At 44.6% G+C, this 26,234-nt stretch overlaps 2 non-coding genes across 2 annotated transcripts; both read left to right on the top strand.

The window, feature by feature from the left end:
• Positions 1–11,793: 11,793 nt before the first annotated feature.
• On the top strand, positions 11,794–11,866 carry trnar-ucg (transfer RNA arginine (anticodon UCG)). Its single transcript has one exon. It is a non-coding gene; the product is annotated as a tRNA-Arg (tRNA).
• Positions 11,867–17,802: 5,936 nt separating this feature from the next.
• Positions 17,803–17,884, top strand: trnas-uga (transfer RNA serine (anticodon UGA)). The gene has a single exon. It is a non-coding gene; the product is annotated as a tRNA-Ser (tRNA).
• Positions 17,885–26,234: the final 8,350 nt, after the last annotated feature.

The following is a 26,234-nucleotide window of genomic DNA, read 5'->3' as shown; positions in this document are numbered from 1 at the left end:
TCCTGTCTTGTCTGAACACAACCATTCGCTGTTCTATCTTCACCGTCCCGTTATGTATTTTAACACCAAGTAACTTGTCAGTTTGTCTTACTTTTCCAATATTTCCAAACAATCTCACTCATAGTAATGCAGTGGTTTAGTCAATTCGGAAATACCACAGAAGCAGATGGGAGTGTGTTTGTCTTGTAAATCGGAGGTCATGGGTTGTATCTCTACTCGTGTCTTCTAGCCTATTGGCTGTTAATTCCAGAGTTAAATGTTTGTCATTCCCTTTTTGGACCCGAGACCTTCCTTCGAGTGAAGGTTTAACTCGTAGATGTGATCTCAGTGTGACTGAGTTTCCTGTTTACTTTGAAGGAGTAAAGACGAGTGTTTCAAACCTTAAGAGGGCAATGACATCAGTACGAAGTTAGGGCTGAAGTGAAATTGAAAATTGGGTTAAGAGTTAGCCCAGTATAGGGCCGATAGCAGAGATTTACGGAGACAATTCAGAATAGTCAGAAAAAAACGTTCAGTTATACTTGCTAGTTTCCCTTTGCATTTGAAGACGAGTGCATGTTTTTTTTTGCAGCCTTATTCTGGCTTCGCAATTGCATTGCATCACACCACCCAGAAGGTAAGAGTCAGGCAGATAGAGACGCAGAACAAGCAAAACAAATTCAGTGCACGTACAATGACAGTTAAAGTGCCGAGGAGACGCACAGCATGCTGAGATGGAGTGAGATTATTTATCTGAAAGAGTTCCTTATATGACGTCTGTTACATGAAGTCTCCCCTCACTTTGGCAAAAGATGTATTTGCTGCAATGAAACTCTGATAAACAATTAAATATTTGCCTCGCTACGGCACAACGTTTCGAGGCAGTGACATAATGTTTTCTGTAGCAGCGTGGCCTCGCGAAAGGGATGCTAGGACTATCAACCAAATTCAAGGCATCAAGAGATACCTATGCGCCTTACAATGTGTTTGCTGTTCCTGCAAGCAGATTTCAATTGCTTTATCCTTTATCTTCCTTAGTTTCCTGCTTGCAGTAAGCACATCAAACTCAAACAAATCTGCCATGTGTTTCCACTTTCACGCTTTATTTGTAGCCACCACCCAAGCGAGCAGACACATGTACGATAGAGAGATTGGCCATCTCTGGGTCTCTCACTCTGGGATGACATGAATGGCAATGTGCACTTGTTTGATCCACAAATCAGCTTGTAGTACTATCCCATGCTGATTCAGACAGCACCGCCCTCCCTATGAAGTCTGTAAGCTGTGCAGATATGCTCCATTTGTGTAAATGTAACATTTGTCTAAATTGCCAAATTCTGCTATTCTAACTCTGATTTCACATAGAAACATAAACTTGTCCCAGCGCAGACGGAGACGATGCAACCCAGCTTCACTGTGCCCATTCTCCACAATGAGTACATGGGGAGAACTTTTAGTGTCATTCTCTTGACTTCTCCCTGGAACTCAGTGCTACTTTTAACATAATGATCTAATTCATTTTTCAATAATTTGATTGAAGCTGCTTTTTTGTGACAATCAGACAGTGATTACAGATCGTAGGCAACCCCTGTGTGAAAAAGAAAATGTTTCTCCGGTCATTTTTACTTATTTTCCCAATCACTTTAATTCTCTGCCTAATTGTTCTCGATCCTTTCATGCAAGGGAGCATTTTCTCCTTGCTGACTCTGCATAGATACCTCATGACTTGGAAAGGTTCAAATAAACCCACTTTTACCCTTCGGTTCTCCAAGGAGAACTGCTCCAACTTTCCAAACCATCTTCACTGCTGACATTCCACATATCCGGCACAATTAACGTGATCCTGCTCAGCGCTGTCTCCACTCACCTCGCGTACACATTTACTGATGTTATCTGCCCAAATATTAGGGATAATCCAAGTGGAGCATAATTCAACGCCAGACTGCATGGATAAATGATCTGAATGACTTGATTTGACTTTCACTATTTGCGTTGCCGCGCCATGCTCACTCCAATGACACCTCTGCTTCAGAAGCTCAATCTTATTTCAAGAATCACTACTTTGTGAAATGCTACCAAATTCTCAAAAAGCTGGTCGGGCGACCTGGCAAAACGAATATCAAACAACCAGAGCTCGTCCGACATTTGAATCTGGAACCTCTCACATTCCGGTTGACCACAAATGAGCCAGTAAAACTCTTGTATTTCTACCACAGAATTATGTGTGAAACAGACGACCATTTGAAGAACATCTTCCCATTCTGTCTCCCTGCTCCCTGATGGTATTGTTACTCCCTTGCCCTGGGACGGGACACTCTTCAGTTACGGCTTGAACCATTTTCTTCCTCTTGCAAACAGTACTTGGAGAGAGAGATAGAGGGGCATATGCGCTCTTCTGATTCCTCGCAATTACTTGAGGGGGTGGTCAGTGGCACGCATGCACAGGAAATCAGCAACTTTGGTTGGGAACTTCTGACAAATGTCTGTCATCCGAGACAGAGAAAGAGGTTGAGCTGCTGGGAAAGAGAGAAATGGACACCAGAGATTCTTCTCTCAGGTAAATAAGTGTGAATTATTTTGTACAGCCTGATTGTTGTTCAGAATTTGTCTTCACACAGCAAACCTGCATAAAGACTTTTGCAACAAGGCCATCGATAACTTTGCTGCAACCGGGCACGAGTTATATCTATTATATCTGACGCCAGAAATTCCACATTAAGAGCATCTGCGTAGAACTCTCACTCATGGCCTCAATCCCGTGCAAAAAAGAAACTGTTCAGCACAGCGAGCCCAAGGAGAGTTTCTTGTCACTTTTATCTCTCTGTGGTTATTTAGGAGCGGGGATTTCTGTCCTAATAATAGTGCCTGTGTTGCTATGCTGTCTCCAATAGGCTGATCCATGACTTGATTTATTGCGGTCACGATCCTCTTGTTATTCACAACTTTCCATTTCTTTGGGAGGACCCTGTTGTCTGAAACAGAGTGGGGAATTACTGCAGGTTTCCAGAGCATTGAGCACACTGCATTTCATGCGTCTCATCTTCATTTGTTTTATATGGAGGTTTCGTCCAGTGTCGTATTGCTTGTGCTAACATCCTGAGGTATCTGTTTTTGTTATCAACAAGTGTTTCCTTTGCTCTCTCATGACTTCAGGATGTCGGAACTGATTGTACACAGCTTTCTTTTGGCGGAGTGGGGTGTGCCAGTTGATTGGGAGATTTGGTACAATGGTTGGAAACAATAATGGACTGTGTGGGATTTGAACTAGAGGCTTCTCGTGTAGCCATAATACACAATCCTCAAAGCAAGAATCATACCCCTGAACCAATGACCCGGTACAGCTAAAAAACCCTTCTGACAAACCAGCCATTGCCACCAATTGCACCCAGCTTTGTACCAACTGAGACTCACTCACAATGAAGTGCATTCCATGTTGCTCCTGGAATTCAAAAGAGCAAAGGGTCTCAAGAATACCTTCTCATTTTGTCTCCCTGCTCTTGACACAGTTTAAAAAATTCAGGCTCACCATTAATATGAAGAAGTGCGGTCAGGCTGTGGTTCCCGCTCCCGCAGTTGGATAAAGATCACTGTCGCTGTGTCCGGTGAGAGAAAATTAATCACTGTTGGTTGGAAACATTTCTTTCCGAACTCTGTCACTCTGCTACAACAGGAGGAGCGGGAAACTCCTGAAAATTGCAAAATAAATTGGGTGTTTATTCGTTAATTAATAAAAGATCAGTATAATAGTATTAAAATGGTGTTGTCACCATCTGAAAGAAGAGGCTGCCCAGAGGGAGGTGGCTGTGCGTTTCAACCCCATGATGAACAATTGGTGTATTACTTTGCACACGAAGGGAGCCGGGCATTCTGTCTAAAACATTGGGCACACCTCATCCCGAAACTATGTTCTCGTGTAAAAGTGCCAAGACATTTGAAACCAATCAAAAACAAGACTTTGATCAATCTATGTTGTCAACAACAACCTCTGCCCTCACATCGAATCCAGGGCGGATCCAGGGCCTTTTCCCGACTCTCTTTCAGGTGCAATGAGAGACGAAGGATCTGAGTGGAAAGAAACAACTGAAGAGAGTCCTCTATCGGATATTGTTCGGTTAATTCAGCCACCAAAACACAATATTTCTCTCATTTCACCAAGAAAAGTGTCATGAGCATCATTAGTAGAAATACAGAATCCTCGGAGTTGTTTAATGTGAGGCCAGACACGAAAGTGCCTGTGATTTTAATGCACGACAAAGATGCTTTGTGATCTCAGAGAGGCTTTGATTTCACAACAAACCACGCTCCCAAGCTGTCGAAGATTTTCGTGAAAAGAAGCCAAACAGCAAGTAGAGTACACCACTGCAGATAACAAGTTCTTGCTCAGGATTTTAACGTGGGACCTCTCACAAGCCTTTTAATAACCTGAAATGAGAATCATATTTCGACACCAACATAGCCAACTACACCTTTCACTTGTAGCCGAGGCGACCCTCATACAATAACATTTTTCCCAAACTCAGATGTCAGAGGTTTGTTTCAAGGTTCCATCTGCTCAAAAGCTGTCCAATAATATCTCTCAACAGGCTGATTGCATTTTTAAAAATCTCAGTTCGGGCAGTGAAAGCAACAACGAACAGTTTCTTCCCATTCTACCCCTGCACTGGGGCAGCTGTTATTTTCTCTTTCTCCCCCAGGACCGGGGTGTCTTCAATGGCAGATGGATTAAACCATTTCCTTCCATGGGCACGCAGTGCTTGCACATGGTATACGTTTTGCAGCTCCTTCTTAAACACTGGAAGGGCAAAGAAGCAGAAGAGGCAGAATCAGATGTCAGGAAATTATTTATGGTAACAGGGAACTTTAGTCAACTGACATGAATCAGAAACAAAGAGGAGAAGATAGAAGTCAAAACTGGGGACTATTCTGTTTAGAAACTTAATATGGGATCTTTCTGTGCAGTCTGTTTGATTTCAGGATTCAACTTCACACTGCAATCTTGCAGCAAATAAACTTGACAACACCGACATCGGTTCCTTTGCTGCGACCCAGCAGGAATTAATTACTGACGCCGATAGTCCCAGATTAAGAGAAACCGATTGAAACACTTATTCAGTAAGTGTCATTCCCAACGTTCTTGAGCAGCGGGGCAGCAGGTAGTTCAACGCGGAAGGGACGGTTAAAAATGAGCCATTGTTTCCCCCTCACACGCCCACTCTGTCACAGAGACAGTAGAAAATGTCAGGAGTCACAGGACACCAGACTTTCATCCCACAGGGTTGTGTGAAGTCACATGCTTTCAAAACCCTGCTCCTCCTTCAGGTGAAGTGGCACTTTCCACCAGCATCTCCACGTCTCAGAGACAGGGATAGTGACGCCATAAACCTACAGCGTGATTCCAGTGCAGAAAGAAGCCGTCCAGCTCATCGAGTCCACGGCCACTCTCTGACCCTTGTATCTCTCTGAGATTATTCACTATCTGTAATGGCTATCTTAATAATGGTGTATTGTGTTTGTGCCATGACTTTTTCTCCGATATGATAATTCTCGTGTCATTCACAACTTTTCGTTTTGTCGGGAGTACGTTGCTGTCTGAAACAGCGTGAGCAACTGCTGGAGGGTGTCCTGCGCATGGAACACACCACAACTGATGTGTTTCACTGCCATGTCAGAGAACAGTTTTAATCAGATCATAACAGACCAACAGAGAACAGGAGAAGACCACTCAGACCTTCAGAAGTGTGTCACCTCACCAGCGCAAACTTGACCCATATATCAGTATGAGATATTTATTTCAGATGCATGGTGTTGCTGGAAGCAGATCAAAATGCATCAAAATGATGAGGTCTGATGTCGATGAGATCAAGGTCAGTTTGAGATCCCTGAGAGTCTTTGCAGTGAAGATTTATCACATGGGGTAGAAGGAAGCAAGATTAAAACAATCTCTGCCCTTAGTCAACAGATATCATCACTGGTGGTGAAAAGTCCGGTAGAAATACAACTCTCTTTATCTTCAATGCTCTAAAATACGATCCCCCTGTTTACTGGTCCTGATCTGTGGAAACAGTTTCTCACTGTCTGCTTCATCCAAACACTAGCGCCAAGAAATATCTGTTTAATCTGATTTTCACTGAACAGAACCATCCCAGCCTTTGGAGTCTGTCCTAAAAATCCAAATTCCCTCATCCTTGGGCATGCTGAGGCTGGAGAATTGCGTCGCAAATTTAGAAACAACGTTCATATGGTCGGTGGAAGCATGGAAGCGAAACAAAACAGAAATCCAATCTCCAGCTAAGTGAATCTTTCAAACCTTGTTGTAATCCAACTGGAAGAAAATGGGATAATAATCTGCCATTAGAGTGAGCCCGGTGCAGGAGAAGAGGCAAACATAACAATCGGGGGAGCAGAGATACAGATTGAGAAGAAAATACTATTGAAACTTTTCTGTTGCTTCGAATTCCCGAAACAATGCGAAATGTACCACACTCTGGGGGTTTGGGGCGTTGGGTGGGGGTGGGCGTTGCAGAATACCTTTATACAGGCAGCTTGTTGGTCGAGAGGCATGATTCTCAGGTAGGGTCATGTACAATACTGACATGCAGGAGGTCCCAGGTGTAAATCCCGCATGAGCTCTGTTTTTTTTTTAACTCTCACTTTTGCCAAAAAACAACTTGCTTCAATGAAACCCGTCATAGGAATGGGGCAAAGCTATGATTGCAGCGAACACAGCAAAGGAAAAGAATTGTTCAAATTGAAAACGAATGCTCTTGTTCAACACAATCCTACTCTGAATGAATTTGCAGATAGAAAGAACTGCAAATGCTAGAGTCAGAATCGCCACACAATGGAGATGGATAAACACAGTGGGTCAGGTAGCATCAGATTAGAAGAAGTTTTGATGCTTCGGTCCTGGGCTATTCATCAGAGTGAACAGTCCAGCTGTGCTATTGATCAATTATATGCATGTGAAACTTCAGGTCGATGGGATGGGAAGCAATTCGAGACAGCACTGAACAGGTTCATGTGAATGGTGACATGTATGAGCAAAGTCAGCAATCTAGAGAGATTGGTAAATTGAGACAGTTCTCCTTGCTGAACGGAAAACTGGTTTGATTGAAACTTCCCAGGTCATGACGGGTATGAACAAAGGAAATCAGGGGGTGAAAATGCTCACACCCCTGAAAGGATCGAGAACGATCAGGCAGAGATTTAAAGTCATGAGGAAAACGTCAGAGTGACATGCAAAGGAGCGTTTTTTGACAAAAAGTAATGAAGGCCTGCAAATGACACATTTGACTGCGACAGAGGCAGATTCATTCACCACAAAACGGAATTCGATGGTTATTGTTAAAAGTAGCAATATGCAGAGTTACAGGGAGAAGGCAAAAGAGATACTCATTTACTCATTGCGGGGAGCGGGCACAGCTAGGCTGGCTGCATTGTTTCCATTTGCTTTGTGACAAATATTTTGATTCTGAATGGAATTAGATTTTGACCAACAGAGTGTGGGAACTGAGACAACGGTTATATTTACAAAGCCATGGCACGTCTGTGCAACAGAATAATACACAACAATAGTGAAGATCTCTTTGCATCATTCTTGAAGGTACATTCCACACACCAGATGTAAAGCTGAATCCTTGTCTGAACAAAACTACTGTATCCAACAGCAAAGTGGTGCAATGGGAGCATGCTGGCACCATAACTGTGAGGTAGAAGCATCAGAAACCATCCTCTCCTCTTTGCACCAGGTGCGTCATGTTTTGTTCTGTGTTTTGATCAATTTTGCCCTTCTCATAGTTTAATGTGTGTGAAATTAAATATCACATACTGAAACACGGGCCAAATTTAGACAGGTGAGGTTACATGCTTGTGACGGTCTGAAAGTTCTTCTGCTGTTCTCAGTCGGTCTCCTCTGAACTGATTTGTAAACCTTTTCTCTGAGACGGGAATAAACTGGGGAAGTTGAAACACATTCTTCCATGCCCTGCAGTAATTCTCCATGCTAAGATGTAAATAACAAGAGGAGCAGAATGTCGGAGACAGCATCACGGCATAGGTACCATTATTAAGGCAAGATATCACCAATTGGGAAAACACATCAGAGAAATACAAGTGACAGAGAGTAGATGGGCTGAACGGCTTCATTCTGCGTGGGAATGACACCATGGGGTTATGACATCACTCTCCCTGTCTCTGTGAGGGAGCGGGTGGGGGAGAAACAATGGCTCATTATTAACCCTCCCTTCCACGTTGTCCTGTCTGCAGCCCCGTAGCTCAGGGTCGTTGGGGATGTCTCTCAGTGAGCGAGTGTTTCACTCAGATTCACATAACGTGGTCAGACATTAACTCCTGCTGTGGACGCAGCAAAGAAACTAATGCCTGCTTTGCAAAAGACTGCCTACAGGATTGTTGTTTGAAGACTAATCCTGAAAATCAAACAGGCTGCACCACAAAAGAACTTATTTTAATTTACCCGAGGGAAGAGTCTCCTGTGTCCATTTCTCTCCTTCCCGCTAGCTCACCGTCTTTCTATCTCTCGGATAACAGGCGTTGGGGGCAAGTTCACAATTTGGTAATTACCTGAGTATGCGTGTAACTGACTCACCCACCCCAAGTGACTGAGAGGGAGGAGAAGATCGAAAGGGCACTGCCCTCCCCCAGCACTGCTTGCAGGCAGAAAGACAACGTTTTAATGAGACGGTTCTGGGCTAATGGACAAACAGCACCGCCCTGCAGCAGGGAGACAGAATGAGACGATGATGTTCTGGAAGTTGTTTGATCCGTGGAATTCCTGAAGCAATGTGGGATGTATGTCGCATGAAGTGAGTCTCAGTTGGTTGGGGTGTTGGCCATTTGGCCTACAGGTGGCTCATTGAATCCAGGGATATGATTCTTGCTTTGGATCTTACAGCATTTAGAAGTGCCACCGGGCCATGTCTCGTATCCCACACAACCACACTCATTTTGTCAAAATACCCAATTGTTTAACTCAAAAAGCAGCTTCGTGAAATGCGGTCGAACTGCTTGACTTTGGGATAGACTAGAAGTACCGTTCTGTGTTCAGTGAACACAGCAAAGGGGCGCACTTGTTCAAAGGAAGAGGAAGAGTTTTCGGATGTTCACACAGGCACTCGGATTCTGAATCCTTAGGCTGAAGTATTGCTCAATTTCGAGTGTGAAACTTCAGAAAACAGGAATGTGATATGATTGGAGGTAGCGGTGAACAGGTTCATGTGAATGGTGGTCAAAGAGGAGACTGGAAACACACAACAGGCCAGGATGCATCAAAAAAAATGTTTCTGGAGGCAGAGAAGGCGTTGTGAGTATGGAGCATTGAAGATAGGTCCAAATATTGAAGGTTTGAAATGTACCTGTATGTCAGAAATGAAGATGGGTTGGAAAGTTGAGACATTTCTCCTTGGGGAACAGAAGTCTGTAAAGCGATCCAAATGCAGCTTTCCAAGTCACAAGGGGTCTAGACAGTGGAAATAAAGGCGTGAAAGTGCTACCACACCACACCTGAAAGGATTGAGAATGACCAGGCAGAGATTGGAAGGCATGAGGAAAACGAAGTAAAAGTGACTTCAGGAAGAACGTTCTCACACAAGGAGTGGTTCGGGTCGGTAAATCAATATCTGACAATGACACAGGCACATTCAATCAACACATAACGGAATTGGACCGTTATGTTAAAAGTACCTGTGCAGATGTTACAGGGAGAAGGCAAAAGATTGATACTGAAAGTGATAATCATTTGCTTATTGTGGAGACGTGGCAAAACTAAGGTAGGGTGCGTGGCCTCTTTCTGGTCTGTGACAAGTTTTGTGATTCTGAGTGAAATCGACCAACAGAACGTGGGAAATAAGACAAAGGTTATATTTGCACAGCTGTGATACGTCTGTGCAACAAAACAACAGTGAAAAACATTTAACATCATCCTCGAATGGAAATGCTGCACTGCAGATGGAAAGTTGAATACTTGCCTGTGAAGCTCGCCCAACAATGTAGCAGAGCGGCGCAGTGGGTGATGCTGGGGTCATAACCCAGAAATCGCTGGATCAAAACCATCCTCTGCTATTTTCTGCAGGTGAGAGTTGTGGTTTGCAGTGGCCCGCACCACGCATTTTAATCAGCTCTCTGCTTTGCTCAGCTTCACGTATCTGAAATAAATTCCTCATGTTGATGCACTGGCCAAGTTCACACAGGAGAGCTGATACACTTGTGAAGGTCTGAATGGTCTTCTCCTGTTTTCAGTCTGTCTGCTCCGAACGGAATGTAAAACTTCCTCTCTGAGATGGGAATAAACCGGTGAAGTAGAAAGTCATTACTTGAGGTATTTTTGTTTTCATGCCTGGCAGAAATTCCCCACGCTGTTTCAGGCATGAATGACAAAAGAATCAGGATGTCAGAGACTGCATCATGACACAGACAGAGTTCACCATTATTAGGGACAGATATCACCGATTGTGAATAACTACAGAGAAATACAAGAGGCAGCGAGTCGCTGTGCAATCTATGGGCTGAACAGCTTCTTTCTGCACGGGAATGACACCATGGATTAATGATGTCACTCTCCATGTCTCTGTGAGGGAGCGGGTGGGGGAGAAACAATGGCTCATTATTAAACCTCCCTTCTGCGTTGAACAGTCTGCAGCCCCGCAACTCAGGGCCGTTGGGAATGTCTCTCAGTGTGTGAGGGCTTCACTCGGATTCTCTCAACGTGGGACTTTTGGTATCAGACATTAACTCCGGCTGTGGAGATCACAAACAAACGGACGCCCGGTGTACGGACAAGTTCCGAACATCAAACAGGCTGCACAGAACGATCGCATTTTAAGTTGCTGAAGAGATTAATCTCTAGTTTTGTCTTCTATCTTTCCCAGCAGCTCTCCATCTTTCTGTCTGCCTCTGATAAATGTCATTTGATGAAATTTCAAAATCACCATTTACAACTTGCCGCATAAGTCTGACTCCACCCCTTCTGCTCCTTCCTTCTTCCAGTGTTTGAGACAGCGACAAAGTGTGGACCACCCCCAGCACTGCCTGCCCGTGGCCAAATAGTTTAACGAGTCTGCCGATGGAGAGAGCTCTGTCTCCGGGTTAGTGAGACAGAATAAACAGAAAATGTTCATTGCTGCATTCATTGAAGCAACAGGGAATAGGATTTTTTTTAAGCAACACGTTCAGATATGTTCTTATATACCTCTGGAGCAGATAGAACTTCAACTCTGTCTGCTACATCCGAGGCAGGGAGACCATCACTGCATGATTGGCATCTCATTTATTGTTAAGTGGTGCATCAGCAGACTGCGTCATTGGTCTTGTGGTCTGATTCTCACATCAGGTGGCTGTTAGAAATGTGAGACGTTGCTGGCGTGAATCCTGCAAGAGCCGTTGTTGCCTCTGATTTTTTTAATATTCAGGGGAGCATGGGGTGGTTCTTTATGAAATTGATTTCAGTCTATGATTGCGAAGGGTGTATGCTGCAAATATGTCACATGCATCCACTTCACCGGACGAAAGTTTAGGGTTAGTAATTGTGTGAAATAATGTTTCACTAGATTGGTTCGTAAACTGGCGCAGTAACTAAATAAAACGATGCCAAGTCTCAGCAGAGAAACAGATGACAATGAAACAGGCATCTGAGGACAAATTTGCTTCTTTTGCAAGTGAAATTTACTGCTTCCCAACGTGGGGTCCATTGAAGTGAAGCAGCAACAGAGGCTACCTTTGCTTGTGCTCACTTCATGTATCACATTTCCACCTTGGTCCCCGTAAAAATCTCAACTCAACAAGAAGCCAAGTGCCCACTGTGGGCCAGTGGCGTAATGGATAACGCGTCTGGCTTCGGATCAGAAGATTGCAGGTTCGAGTCCTGCCTGGCTTGAGCACGGCTCGCCCATTTTCAAGGCTAGAAAGCTGACATGTTCATCTGAATTTGGAATATATGGCGGGTGATTTTGTTGTCAGATTCCGCGAAGCTAAACTATGAAATTGGAAGTTATGCATGAGCAGTGTTGGGGACCTTTTCAGCTCACTGTTGGTTTCATTTCCGAGCTCACAACAACAGGTTTCATTGCCTGGAGAACTTGTTTGTGTTCTATGTAAATCTGCCTATTGTCGGCGAAACATGTGTGGGGACAGACAGTGAATGTGAAGCACTTGGAGTCAGTGTCATCCTGAGGGATGTGTCCGTATATCTCCCTCTGTGGCTAAACGTGAGGATGAGTTCCATAAGTGGGCTGTAACACAGCTTTACTGTCACAAAACCTGATTACAGTGTTAATCTCATTGATATTTGCCCTTGATACGTCAGAATGCACAACACGGTGTGCCAAATACTGGAAACTGAGATTAGGATAGATAGATGGCTGATGACGCGCACTGACACAATGGCCCAGATAGTCATTTTTTTCCACGTGATAAAAACTCGAAGACAAGGGGAAACTGACCTGTAAGCAAAAGGATCAATAATGGAAAGGCAAAAACAATGTCATTGTGAAATGATACAAGCCCTCCAGCGTGTTCCCTTGTTGTCTCGTGGTTCAGATTTGGTGTTTTTGGATCCACGGCCCTGGTTTGAAATATTGAGTTGAAGATCTTCCCTCCTAGCTTTTAGTGACACCAGCTTTGCTGACTCATTGTAATTTTATTCATTAACTGGCACTACTGGCTCGGCAGCATTCAATCAATCAACCACATTGCTGTGGGTCTGGGGTCACATGTAGGCCAGACCAGGTAAGGGTGGGCAGTTTTCATCCCGAAAGGGCATGAATGTCCCGGATGTGTTCTTCTGACAATCGATTGCATGGATTGCATCACCTCCCCTATGTTGGAAGGAAAGGGGCTGTGAGGTAACTAACTGTGCCCCAAACAATATTCAAGCTAACATGAAACAAAGAACTGCGGATGCTGGAAAACTGAAACAAAAACAGGAATTGACAGAGTGACCCAGCAGGCCTGTGGAGAGATACAGAGTTAACGTTTCAGATCCTCTAAGCATTCGTCAGAACCAGGTCAGTTTTGCCCCTCTATATTATAACACCAGGGAAATTATCGCTTTTGTCTGTCGAATCAGTATATTTATCAAAATATCGCATTAGTTTGCAGCCATCAACTTTACAACTTTAACAGATTTTTATCTGCTGTAATGCTGCTTCCGTCTCCCTCAGTTGGTGAAAGGCTCTGCTTGTATGGAATTATTTGCCTTTTCCTTTCAGTTAGTTAGCAGCAGTGTTTAATGGAGAATTGGTCCTTTTAGTGTCTACCTCAATATGCATCTCTGCTTGTCTTTGCTTATTCACTTCATCCCCTTTTATATTCTTCGACTCTCTAACCATCCATATTGAGGGCAGCACGGTGGCACAGTGCTCGGGATCAGCGTTTAATTCCAGCCTTGGGCGGCTGTCTGTGTGTAATTTGTGAAATCTCCCTGCGAATGCATGGGTTTCCTCCCACAGTTCAAAGATGTGCAGGGTGGGTGGATTGGCAGTGCTAAATTGCCCTTGGTGCTTAAGAAGGTGTAGATTAGGTAGGCTATAGGCAAATGGGTCGAGGTGGGATGCTCTGAGGTTCGGTGTGGACTTGTTCGGACAAAGGGCCTGTTTCCACACTGTAGGGGTTCAATATCTATATCCCGCATTTCCCATTGCTGCTCTTTGAAAAGTCTGAAAATCAGAGAGTATTTGAGACTGGAGCTGCTGAGAGGCTTCCCCATCACAACCAACACTCCCAACCCAGTTGTAAAGCTTGGAACTGGGCTGACATTCTCCAAATAGAGTTTCTGTCAATGAGGACCGAACAAAGGATGTACTTATTCCCTCAAAACATGGTGAGTGTTTAGACTTATAAATATAATTCCTAATCCACTAGAAAAGAAACAAATTGCTGCAATTATACAATTACAGTGATGTTTTTACTGTTGGTGTAAAATGATTGAACAGGGTAACAGCAGAGAATGAGAGTGATCAGTTCGTGGTGCCTGTCTCATTAAAACAATATTCCGCAGTAGGGCTGCAGTTTATTCTGCCGGACCTTGTTATTCCTACCAAACCCCAGGATGAATTAATTGTCAGCAGGAAACCATTCCCAGATGGGGAGAAAATAGGCGACAGGAATACCAGCACCGAATGACAATTATCTGCACTCAAACAAAGGCACCATGCTCAGTTCTCTGCACCGACAGGACAATTAATGGTCAAGTGGTATTGTTGCTGGACTGTTTATTCAGAAAGCCAGGTAACTTTCTGGAGACCAAAGTTCAAATATCACCCCCAGAAGATGATGGGATTTCAATTCAATAAATAACTGTAATTTAGAATGCAATGATGACCATAAATCCATCGTCAGGGGACCAAAACCCATGTGGTTCCCTCATGTCCTTCAGGCATCTTTGATCCTTACTGATCACGCCTACATCTGACTCCAGGCCCACAGAAAACATGGTGGGTAATTCGCAACGGGCAACAGATGTTGGCCGAGCCAGTGGCACTCTCAGTCTGTGAATGAATAAAGGGGAGCAAATAACTTTGTTGTTCAGATCAATAACATGCCAATTCAGAAACGTTGAAACGAGGTATCTTCAATGTAAGGCTCAGGCACCGCTGGGATTTTAACTCAAGATCGCCTGTTTACTACACACTTTTTTACCCATCGAAAGGGCCATTTCCTTAACCACGCAATCACAGTAACTTGGGGAACTTTCCTGTATCAGTGTTACTCAGTGAGAATTTCAATCTTACACCACGTTTCCACATCAATTGTTGACAGCTCAATATTCTCCTGTGAAAATACATGGAAAGAGACAATTTTCTCCCGAGATAATGGGAACTGCAGATGCTGGAGAATCCAAGATAACAAAGTGTCGAGCGGGATGAAGACAGCAGGCCAGGGAGCATCTCAGGAGCACAAAAGCTGACGTTTTGGGCGTGGACCCTTTGGTTTAAACCTGACAATTTCACCTGTTTCAGCTGACTGGATAAAGAGCATGGGCTCATCCTCTTGTGTCCCATGAACAAAGTTAACACACACTGAGGGAACCTAACAAGACGAATAGGTTCATTTTGGTTACTGAGCAAAGGTAAAGCCTGGCCCATTGGAGCCAATATTGATCCTTGCACCAATATCTCCACACTCACTTCCTGCCTCATGCCCCCGCCGCCCCTCACAGCCATTGTTACCTTTCTCTTTTGTTTCACTCCCACACATTGCTTCTGAACGTGCTCCTGACCGTTTGTAGGTGTTCAGTTAGAAACAGCAACCCGGATGCCTGGCATAGTGCTTCATTCAATGGGATTGGATTTAATTCCCACCCCTAATTCCTCCACAGATAGATGTGATAAGTTACTTTTTTAAACACTCAAACTCCTTGGCACATAGGTGCAGCTTTGATGCTATTAGAAAGGGAGTTCCAGGATTTAGAAGCAACGACACTGAAGGAACAGCACCATAGTTCAAACTCAGAATGGTGAGAAACTTGGAGGGAAGTTTGTTGTGGTCAAAATCCCATGAAACTGCTGCCATTATCCTTCAATGCGAAGGCAACCTCTCACTAGACTGATTCTGGTCGATTCAGAGTGCGTGTTCTGTGCATAACCAGGAACTTACTTCATTCCTACAGTTAACGGGAAGAGATACAAATCATCATTTCCTGACTGGGAATTGTACCCATGCCTGAGCAATGCAAACCCTGAATGCCAACCAGCTTACATGACGCTAATCCTTGCGACCTGACTTGTACACAGCCCCGCGCCTGTTCCTACACCAGAAGCACCTTCACCAGTGAAGTGTGTCTCTCCAAGTTTCAAAATGATTCATATTATTGCCCTGCGTTTCAATGTGGAGAAAGCCGGGCTGTGAGAAGTGTCTCGGTCCGAAACGTCAGCTTTTGTGCTCCTGAGATGCTGCTGGGCCTGCTGTGTTCATCCAGCTTCACACTTTGTTATCTTGGATTCTCCAGCATCTGCAGTGCCCATTATCTCTGTGATAATCTGATGTTGTTCAGTAGATGTATTGCAGAAAATCTGCTGTTAGCAGGAGATAGCAAGAACTGCAGATCCTTTATTCATACAAAGGATGAGGGCGATGTTTGGAGAGGCCAACATTTATCAGCAATTTCCAATTTCCAGAGAGGGCAGAAAAGAATCAACCACATTGCTGTGGGTCTTCAGTCACACATAAGCCATACCAGGTAAGGATGGCAGTTTCCTTCCTGAAAAGATATCAGTGAAACGGGTAGGTTTTTCCCCAACAATTGACTTAACTCCCAAAATGACTAAATGTCTGTCTATCTCAGCCTTGAACATACCTCGCCTTGACAGAACACAACGGGCCAAGCAGCATCAGAGGAACAGGAAAGCTTGATGTTTCACGTCGGGACCCTTCTTCACAAATGGGGGAGGGGAAGGGGATTCTGAAATAAATAGGGAGAGGAGGAAGCGGATTGAAGATGGAGAAAAGAGATGACAGGGTGAGAGAAGACTGACAGGTCAAAGAGTCAGGGTGAGAGCCAGTGAAGTTGAATGTAGGTGTGGCGTTAAGGGGGGAATAGGTCAGTCCAGGGAGGATGGACAGGTCAGCGGGGCGGGATGAGGTTAGTGGGTAGGGGATGGAGGTGGGGCTTGAGGTGGGAGGAATGGTTAGGGAGGCGGGGACGAGCCGGGGTGGTTTTGGCGACATGTCCATCCTGGGCCTCCTTCAGTGCCACAATGACGCCACCTGAAAGATGCAGGAACAGCATCTCATATTTTGCTTGGGAACTCTGCAGCCCAAGGGTATCAATGTGGATTTCACAAGCTTCAAAATCTCCCTCCCCTGACCACATGCCAGAACGTTCTGGGAACTGGAACCACAGGCGAATGGAGTGAACTTTCTGATTGAGCACAAACAGTCCAGACACCTGCCACTTCTTTAAGAGGCTGGGTGTTATTGGGACATGAACTGAGCTGAGACATGGAAAGAATTCTCGTTCCTGCACATCAGGAATTCAAATCTCGGCTCCGGGACAATGAGAAAACTGAGAAATAGACAAGGCACTGAAAGAGTCAAAGGGAGACAGGCCCGGTGATAGAAGATCTGGTTCCCAGTGATGTGGATGGGTCTGCAGAGTTTAGGATCAGTCTGATCCCATGTCCCCTCAATGAATGTCCCAGGTTTTATTTTGGAAAAGTACAGCTGTTACAAGACAATTGTCATTCCAAGCGAAGCAGTTAGAAGTTTGAATTCACTACAATCCCGCTTTAAGGGCTGCTGCAAGAGCTTGCCATTTTCTGTGGTTCAATTGGCTGGTGCTTTCGACTGTGAAATGTGAAGTTGGTGGTTTGAGGCCACTGAGGAAGGAACAAGTGCTGTTCTCCCTCCACCAGTTCCCTTTTGACTGTACAGTTATGGGTTTTAATGTAGTCAGGAAAATGTTCACCAAACTGAAATCTTGTTAGGTGAGTGACCATAAAGTTATTTCCATGTTGCTTTAATAGGTACAATAAAGAGCTGGGAATGCTTGGAATCAGAATCAAAAGCCTAAACTGCACTACATAAAGGAGTAAACAGAGTTCTGAAGAAGTTCTGAAATGTTGACTCAAATTCTCTGCCCACAGATGCTCCCAGATCTGCTGAGGTTTTTTTTCCTGCAATGCATATTTTCATTTGCAAATGAACGTTTATTTTATCTATTGGAATTAAACAACCCGAATCACCATGTATTACATTAAACACTTCGAAATCTGCAAAGTGATTAGATTCAAACAAACCCAGCAATAATTCATCCACAGCGTGACTGGCCATGCAAAATGACCTGAAAAGAGAAACAGAAGGGCATTTCTCCCAGTTGTCATGGCCGAGTGGTTAAGGCGATGGATTTGAAATCCATTGGGTTATTCCTGCGCAGGTTCGAATTCTGCTGACTACGGGTGAAAGCTGAGTACAAACGCAAAGGCTGTTTATGACAGGAGTCAAAGCAGGGCCAACAAGAGATTGCTAATGGTTGGAAAAGGCAACTCACTGCCGGTCATGTTCAAACAAACCAAACCTTCATAAAAGTTGTGATCGGTGATAATGGGAACTGCGGATGCTGTAGAATCCAAGATAACAAAGTGTGAAGCTGGATGAACACAGCAGACCAAGCAGTATCTCAGGAGCACAAAAGCTGACGTTTTGGATCTAGACCCTTCATCAGAGAGGGGGATGGGGAGGGGGACCGCCTCCCCCTCTCTCCCTATTTATTTCAGAATCCTCTCCCCATCCCCCTCTCTGATGAAGGGTCTCGGCCCGAAACGTCAGCTTTTGCTCCTGAGATGCTGCTTGGCCTGCTGTGTTCATCCAGCTCCACACTTTGTTATCTTCATAAAAGTTAACGTGTTTTCGGAGAAAAACTTTCAGGGACAAACATGGTGACACGGTGAGCCATTTGCTGGAGCTCCAGACTAAACTTTCTCGTGGCGTTGAAAGTGAAATAAGCTTTGAATTCTTGATCTGCAGGCAACGAAAATCCTTTGAAGGCCTCACCGAGAACAGCAAAAGCGGAGGGGAAGCTGAAATAGTCCACAAGCTGCTCATGGGTATGTGCCAATTTATGAACCCCACCAACCGAATCACTGCAGTTGCTGGGAATGAAAACAAAACACAAAAACTCAGGCTCAGCATTATGAACCTTTAGAAGGGAGGGGAGAATGAAGCGTGAATCTGTCCAACTGAACAAAGACAGTCTGGCACCTTGCCCTTCTTGAAGAGGCTCACACATTGACTCTGATATTCTCGGGGACATTTGTTGCTGTGTGTGCAAGTATTCTATGTAATTTTCTCCTACAAGGATAACATATATAAGCCATGTGTCAGCTTTTGACACCTCCTCCTACCGTCCCCCGATCATAACCCCACCCCCGACCACCAAAACAGCATCTCCCAGACCACCCATAACCTGATCACCAGCAGCCTCCTACCTCATCGTTCCCCAACCCCACACCGCCCGCTTCTATCCCCATCCCAAAATCCAGAAACCCGACTGCCCTGATCGACCCATCGTCACTGCTCCTGCCCCAACGAACTTGTCTCCACTTATCTCGACTCTCTTTCCTCCCCCTGGTCCAGGTGCTCCCCAACTACATCCGGGACACCAACCAATCCCTCCACCTCCTCCAAAACATTCGAATCCTTGGCCGTCAACACCTCATCTTCAGCATGGATGTCCAATACCTGTATACTTGCATTCTACAAAAAAGCTCTATGCTTCTTCCTGTCCCGCAAGCCAGACCAGTCCCCCTTCACCGAAATCCACGTAACCGAACTCGTCATTAATCTTATCAACTTCTCCTTCAACTCCTCCCACTTCCTGCAGATGAAAGGGGTGGCCACAGTGGCACAAGCTATACCTGCCTCTTTGTGGGAAATGTGGAATAGTCCCTTTCCCACAGTTACACTGGCCCTGTCCCCCACCTCTTCCTGTGTTACATCGATGACTGTATCAGTGCAGCTCCATTCTCCCACAAGGAGCTGGAACATTTCATCCACTTTACTAACACCTTCCACCCCCGACCTGACGTTCACGTGGACCATTTCTGATATCTGTCTGTCCTTCCTAGCCCTCTCTGCTCCTAAGATGAGGTGTTCTACTCCCGGACACCTGAGATGTCCTTGTTTTTCAAGGACGGCAATGACCACACACACACACACAACAACCCACCCCCGCAACAGTGGTTGAAAATACCCTTGACCGCATCTCCTGCATTTCCCGCACCTCAGCCCTTACACCCCCTCCCCACAATAAAAACAAATTCAGAATTCCCCTTGTCCTCACGTATCACCCCATCAATCTCCGGATCCAACAGATCACTCTCCACCACTTTCACCACCGGCAATCTGACCCCACCACCAAAGAATTTTTTCCCTCCCCACCTTGATCTGCTTTCTGGAGGGACCACTCTCTCCACGACTCCCTCGTCCGCTCCACACTTCCCACAAGCCCCACCAGCCCTGGCACCTTTCCCTGCAACCGCAGGAATTGTTACACCTGCCCCTACACCTCCCTCCTCACTTTCATCCCAAGCCTCAAGAAAACCTTCCATACTAAACAGATGTTCACCTGCACATCTGCTGATGAGGTCTTTTGTATCCACTGCTCCCAATGTGGCTTCCTTCACATCGGGGAGAACAAGCGCAGGCTCAGAGATCACAGAGAGCACCTACACTCATTTTGTGACAAACAACGCCTCCCAGTCGTAAACCACTTCAACTCCCCTTCCCATTCCCTTGATGACATGACCATCCTAGGCCTCCTCCAGCGTCACAATGATGCCACCCGAAGGTTGGAGGAACAGCACCTCATATTCTGCTTGGCAACCCTGCAGCCCAGTGGTATTAACGGAACTTCACAAGCTTCAATATCTCCCCAACACTGACCTCATCCCAAGATCAGCGCCCGTTCATCCCTGCCTCCTTGGCTTGTCCATCTTCTCTCCCACATCCACCCCTCCCTCCTCACTGACCAACCCACATCCCCACTCCCTTCCTGCACTCACCTCTGCAAGCTTCATCAGACCTGTCCCTCTTCTTTCTCACCCTATCCGCTCCTCTATCTACCTGCTGTCACTGTCTCCCCACTAACTTCGGAGACCCCTCCCCCTCCCCATTTCTGAAGGGCCCAGACCTGAAATGTCAATTTTCATGCTCCTGCAATGCTGCCCGGCCTGCTGTGTTCACCCAGCTCCACACCTTGTTATATCAGACGCTTCTTTTGTCTCTACTTCTCCATCACCACTCCCCTTGGTTTAAAAACTTTTTTCAGTGAAATTCTCCTATTCTTCACCCGCTGATTCCCTTTGTTCACCATCCCCCTCCAGCTCCGCGTGCCGTTGCTGAACCAATCTCCCGGTTTCGGAGTCCACAGCAGAGAAAAAGGCCCTTTGGCCCATCGAATCATTGCAGTCAAATAGCTGTTCAAGTGTCATTTCCAGCACTTTTCCCAGAGACGTGTCTGAAATGGCGTCACAATTAAACAGAAATTGCTGAAAAAACTCTGTACGTCTGGCACCATCTGCGGAGAGAATAGATCTAAGGAAGGGAAACTCGACACGAAAAGTTAACTCTGATTTCTCTTCACAGATGCTGCCAGACCTGCAGAACTTTGTCAACAATTTCTGTTTTGTTTCTGATATACAACATCCACAGTTCTTTCAGCGCTTATTTTTATACATCTAAAGGGCAGTGGAATGTGATGAATGGTTTTCACCTCTCCCACATTTCCAGGCTGTGAGTTTCAGATTCCCACCATCTGAGTGAAAAAAATCCTCACATCTGATCTAAAGTGTCTGTCCTTGTCGCCGCCTCCCCGATACTGATTCCACCACCAAGCACAAAGATTCATGTTGTTTACTCTGTCTGTTTCCCTCATAAATGTACACATCACACTCACTTCCTCACCACCCTCCCCTCTTCCCCGTCTCTCAGTGTATAACAAAAACAGAAGTTGCTGGGAAAGCTCAGCAGGTCTGGCAGCATCTGAGAAGAAAAAGCCTGTGTTAACTTTTCAGGTGCGGTGACCCTTCCTCAGCCTATTCTGCTCTAACGAATCTAACCCCAGTCTCTGAGGATGGAGAGATTCCCTGCTGATAGATTACATTCTGCCCTGCTGGGTGTCTCTCGCATTCACTTTTAGTCTTTCAGATTTGAACCATCAGCAATGTTCGTTCGTTCGGTAATCCTAAAACATGGTTTATACACAATCAATAATTCAATTCATTACTCCATATGTGTTTTGTAGTTTCCTTCAAACTGTGATGGATTTTCGAGGGCTTTCTCAGTTGGGAGAGAGTTTAAATGTAGTTGCGATGTAACCAGCATCCCCAGATTTGAGCAATTGCCGGATCTGCAGGCCTCCGATGCACTGGCTGCTGTAAGCAGTAAAATTGGCGAACGTTTCTTAAAACAGTGAAACCTTCAGTTGTACAAGGTCTCTTCAGATCTTCGCTGACACCCTGCACACAGAACAGACAAATTGTTGATTGTGTCTCATCAGGCAAATGAGAATTCCTTCCGATCTGTAACAGAAATGACTGGGTTTATTGAAGCAATTTCCCAGATTTATTCAGCGTTTGACAGTGTAATTTGCAGTCATGTGGGCTGCTCAAAGATGAGGGCAATAACTTTAAAATATTCATTTAAAATCCTGGAATAAGTCTCACAATTGGTTTTAATGCTCTGCAGGAATAACAAAGTTATTTTGTTTCTCTCCAGCACCGTCTTGTTTTAATTTTCTTGTAATTATCTCTCTTCCTCCTCTACTTGGATCATAGGTCATCCCTTCCCTTGCTATTCAGCTGTTAACATTTTACTCACACCATCTAACACGTTTTGATCACCGACAGAGACTTAGTTTTGGACAGAGGCTCACCATTTCCGATGTGCCACAGTGAAAACCCACAATGCCCCCCTCAGAAGACAGACACAAGATGCAAACTATAGAGTACTCTTCATCATTAAGTAATTCCCCAGAGCAGAGAGACTGCACGATGTTCTCCACAGCCTTCAACATGTCATTGATGATGACCAGCATCTCACCAAGATGATCCGTACACCTCCATTTCTCACCTTCAAACAACCTCCAAACCTTAATCAGGCTGTCGTTCGCAGCCAGCAAACCAACCTTCAGGGCAACATCGACCACAACACGACATAACCCTGTCACTGGTGCCTCTGAAAGATGTCGGATCATTGACACATATACTACCATCACATATGGGGCCACCACCCATCAGGTGAGATACTTATGTGGCTCGGCCAACATTATCGATCTCACACAGTGCAGGCAAGAATGCTCCATGCATGGTATTTTAGTGAGACCATGACAACAAATGAATTGACTCTGTGCAACAATTGCCAGACAAGAATGTTCCCGCCCAGTTGGGGAACACTTCAGCATAAAGTACATTAAGCTTCTGATCTTCGGGTAAGCATGCAAGATGGCCTTTGAGATACATGACAACGCAGAATCACGAGCAGAAACTGATAGCCAGATTCCATGGCCATGAAGACAGCCTCAATCATGATCTTAAATTCATATCTACAAGTGATCCCGCTGTACTGTTCTGTGTCTGTAAAATCTTCCTAATTGTCCTATTTCGACACCATCACCTTGATAAATTGTTATGACCTCTCTCTCGATTAGTTTGTACAATGTTGGATTATTTATTACTTTGGTTAGACTATCAGCAGGCGATTCTTATACCTATCACATAATTCAAGCCATAACAAGGTGTGGAGCCGGATGAACACAGCAGGCCAAGCAGCATCTTAGGAGCGGGAAAGCCGATGATTTGGGCCTAGACCCTTTATCAGAAATTGGTTTGTGCCAAGCACGACCTTATTTTTAGTTTGTTTTTGTAATTATCTCTCTGCCTCATTTAATCGGATGAAAGGTCATCCCTTCATCTGTTATTCAGCTGTTGACACTTTACTCACACCGTTTAACACTTTAGATCACCTGCAGAGACAATTTATAGGAGACTGCACTCAAACCACTTGTACGATCTTTTGATCTTTCTGTCCTTGATCTCTCTGCCCATAAAACCTGGCAATGGAGATTGGAGAGCGAAGTCAAACCCTGCTGGTTGCCCCAATCTCACTCTGTGTGGAGCTGGGGAAGAGAGAATCATTGATGGATGTGTTTTGAATCCAATCTTGTTGTAGCTTTTTCATGGGTTACATGCAGGTAGGTGGTCACTCAAATTGCTTGATCCAAAATAACTAAAGTTGTGTGCCTGGATGGTCTCAAACACCCGACTTCAGTTTACCACCTAATGCTGACTGGTTGAGCCATAAAAACTGGCATCAACAAGCTATGCAAAATCCGGTAAAGCAGGGTGGTAGCGGAGCGCTGAAGGGCCGTTGTGAAGCCAGAGCTCTTGTTATTTTCGGAGTCTGTTGCCCGTTTTCCCACTTTCAGCACCGAGAGTATCAGAGGCCCAAGCAGCCACAGTTACCCAGAAGAAATGTAAACATTGCAAACTTGAATTTGCCCAGCTCCTTCGATGTGACTGTCTGAGGTAGATCACTCAAGATTTTGGTTACCGGTAAGATTCATACCCATGACTCGATAGAGACTAGAGCTTAAATGCAGTGACTTTGACCGCTCAGTCAAACTATCTACAAACATTTACTGCAGCCAGGCTAATAGAAGCTCTTGCACACAGCTTCTTCATCAGATCTTCCTTCTCGATTTTGTCCAAGATCTTGTTGACGAATGGTCAAAAATACTCCACCACGTCACTGTTGATAATTTGAAATTCTCCTGTTGCACCTGCAGCTGGAATGATAGCAGAAATACTGGAGCTAGAGAAAAATCAATAAATTGAGGAAATCCCTAAGGAACAGGCGGTGTCACTGTGCTACTGTTGCTGCATGATGACATCACACACGGGAACACAGCATCTGGGTTTGTGCAAACCAGAGATCACCCACACGTTGGGAAGGACGGAGAGTCGCTGAGAGGGAGCAGACCTGTTCCTTTGCCAGGAAGGTTAAAAATGGAAAGGTTTATGATGTCAGGGATTAACTGAAGCTGAAGGGAGATTTGACGGAACTGTAATGTTTACTGTTGGTTGAGGCAATGTCAGCAAAATAAGGGGTTTACTTTAACTGAAAAGAAATGGATCATGGGATACAAATGTCAGATTTAGATCAACATGGAGGTTATAATGGTTAAATTACATGCAGTGAATGGTAATGACAGGGACCTGAATACTTATACTCAAAAGGCCAATAATGTCCAGTTTCTGATTAATCGATTGATCATGCCAAATTTTGATTTGATGTTTGTTTAAAGTTTTCTGTCTGTGATTTTTATATATATATTCTGCAAAAGAAGTTTAGTAAGGACAGTGTCAGTCTCAGTTGGAAATCAGACGCACAAATTATTCCCTCTGTTTGTTTTAATATTTTATGTGTAAGTCCTCATATGAGCCTCAGTGAAAGAAACTTCAAAAATCAATCACTATCAGTGCAGAGATAAAAGTATAATAACTGGTTCTAAACATTAACACTATTTCTCTCTCCCGAGAGGTTTTCAGTCCTATTGGGTGCTCCAACACCTCTCTTTTTTTTTCAGGAATTCACAACATCCGTCCTCCTGGCCAAGGTTGACCAGATATACTCGAACACAGATTATCATACATTGTGCAGGAGGGGAGGATCCTCAGAGGAGACAGATTCATTCATAAAATCTCCCTCCAACTCCAGTTGGTCCATCGCATCACAACTCCCTCAGTCCTGAAACTTTCTGGTTTATGAATGAATCTATCTCCTCTGAGGATCTGACTGCAGCAACAGTAGCACAGTGACATCATCTGTTCCTTAGGGATTTCCTTAACTGAGAGATTTTTCTCTAACTCCTGTATTTCTGATATCTTTCCAGCTGCAGGTGCAACAGGAGAATCTCAAACTGTCAACAGTGACGTGGTGGAGTATTTTTGACCATTCGTCAACAATGTTGAGTTTTAGTGTTGTGCCTGTTACCTGTGAGAGACTCTGTAGCTCTCAGGCTGGTGTGTCTCCTTTAGTATGGATCCGAATCCATTTCAGCATATTGCTCTGTTTCACTTCTGCCTTCCCTCTGTCTCTAATATTGTGTGAGTACCTGTCTGTTTAATGCTTCTGTTACTCTATCAGATGACGTCCAGATGAGCTTTCCACCACATTTCTTTGATTGAACGCTATGGATTAAGACGCTTTGTCTTCCCACAGTATGTTTTGTAGTCAGGAATTATTCTTAAAGCAGTCCTTTTCTTTTCTGTTCTGAGCTTATATTAACCAACAAGTTCTGCACCATGTCATTCATTCAACATTTCCTGAGACATGAACTTTGGATCACTCTCCACAGGTATCAGTAACTATTGCCAATTCTCAGTTACCTCTGGAGAATATGATGTTTGACCTTTCTGAACGATTGCAGTCCGTGTGGTGAAGTCACACTTGCAATGATATTAGGTAAGGAGTTACCAAATGATCGTGAAGGATTAGTGATGTTTTCCAAATGAACAATTTAAATGTTTTCACATTTTTGATTCAATCCAATGATCCGACATTTTACACAAGGTTGTCACAAAACAATATTTGATACCAGGCACGTATTAGGACAAGTGGCACAAAACTGGCCAAAGAAGTAGGTTTCAAGGAATATCCTGAACAAACAAAGGGACTTTGAAAACCAGGGATGTTTAGGGAGTAAATTCAAGAGCTTATGGCCTTGGCAACCAAAAACATGAAAAAGG

The sequence above is a fragment of the Stegostoma tigrinum genome, unplaced genomic scaffold (assembly GCF_030684315.1).
Source record: "Stegostoma tigrinum isolate sSteTig4 unplaced genomic scaffold, sSteTig4.hap1 scaffold_49, whole genome shotgun sequence".
NCBI classification, from domain to species: Eukaryota; Metazoa; Chordata; class Chondrichthyes; order Orectolobiformes; family Stegostomatidae; genus Stegostoma; species Stegostoma tigrinum.
This window is presented reverse-complemented; position numbering and strand designations above follow the sequence as displayed.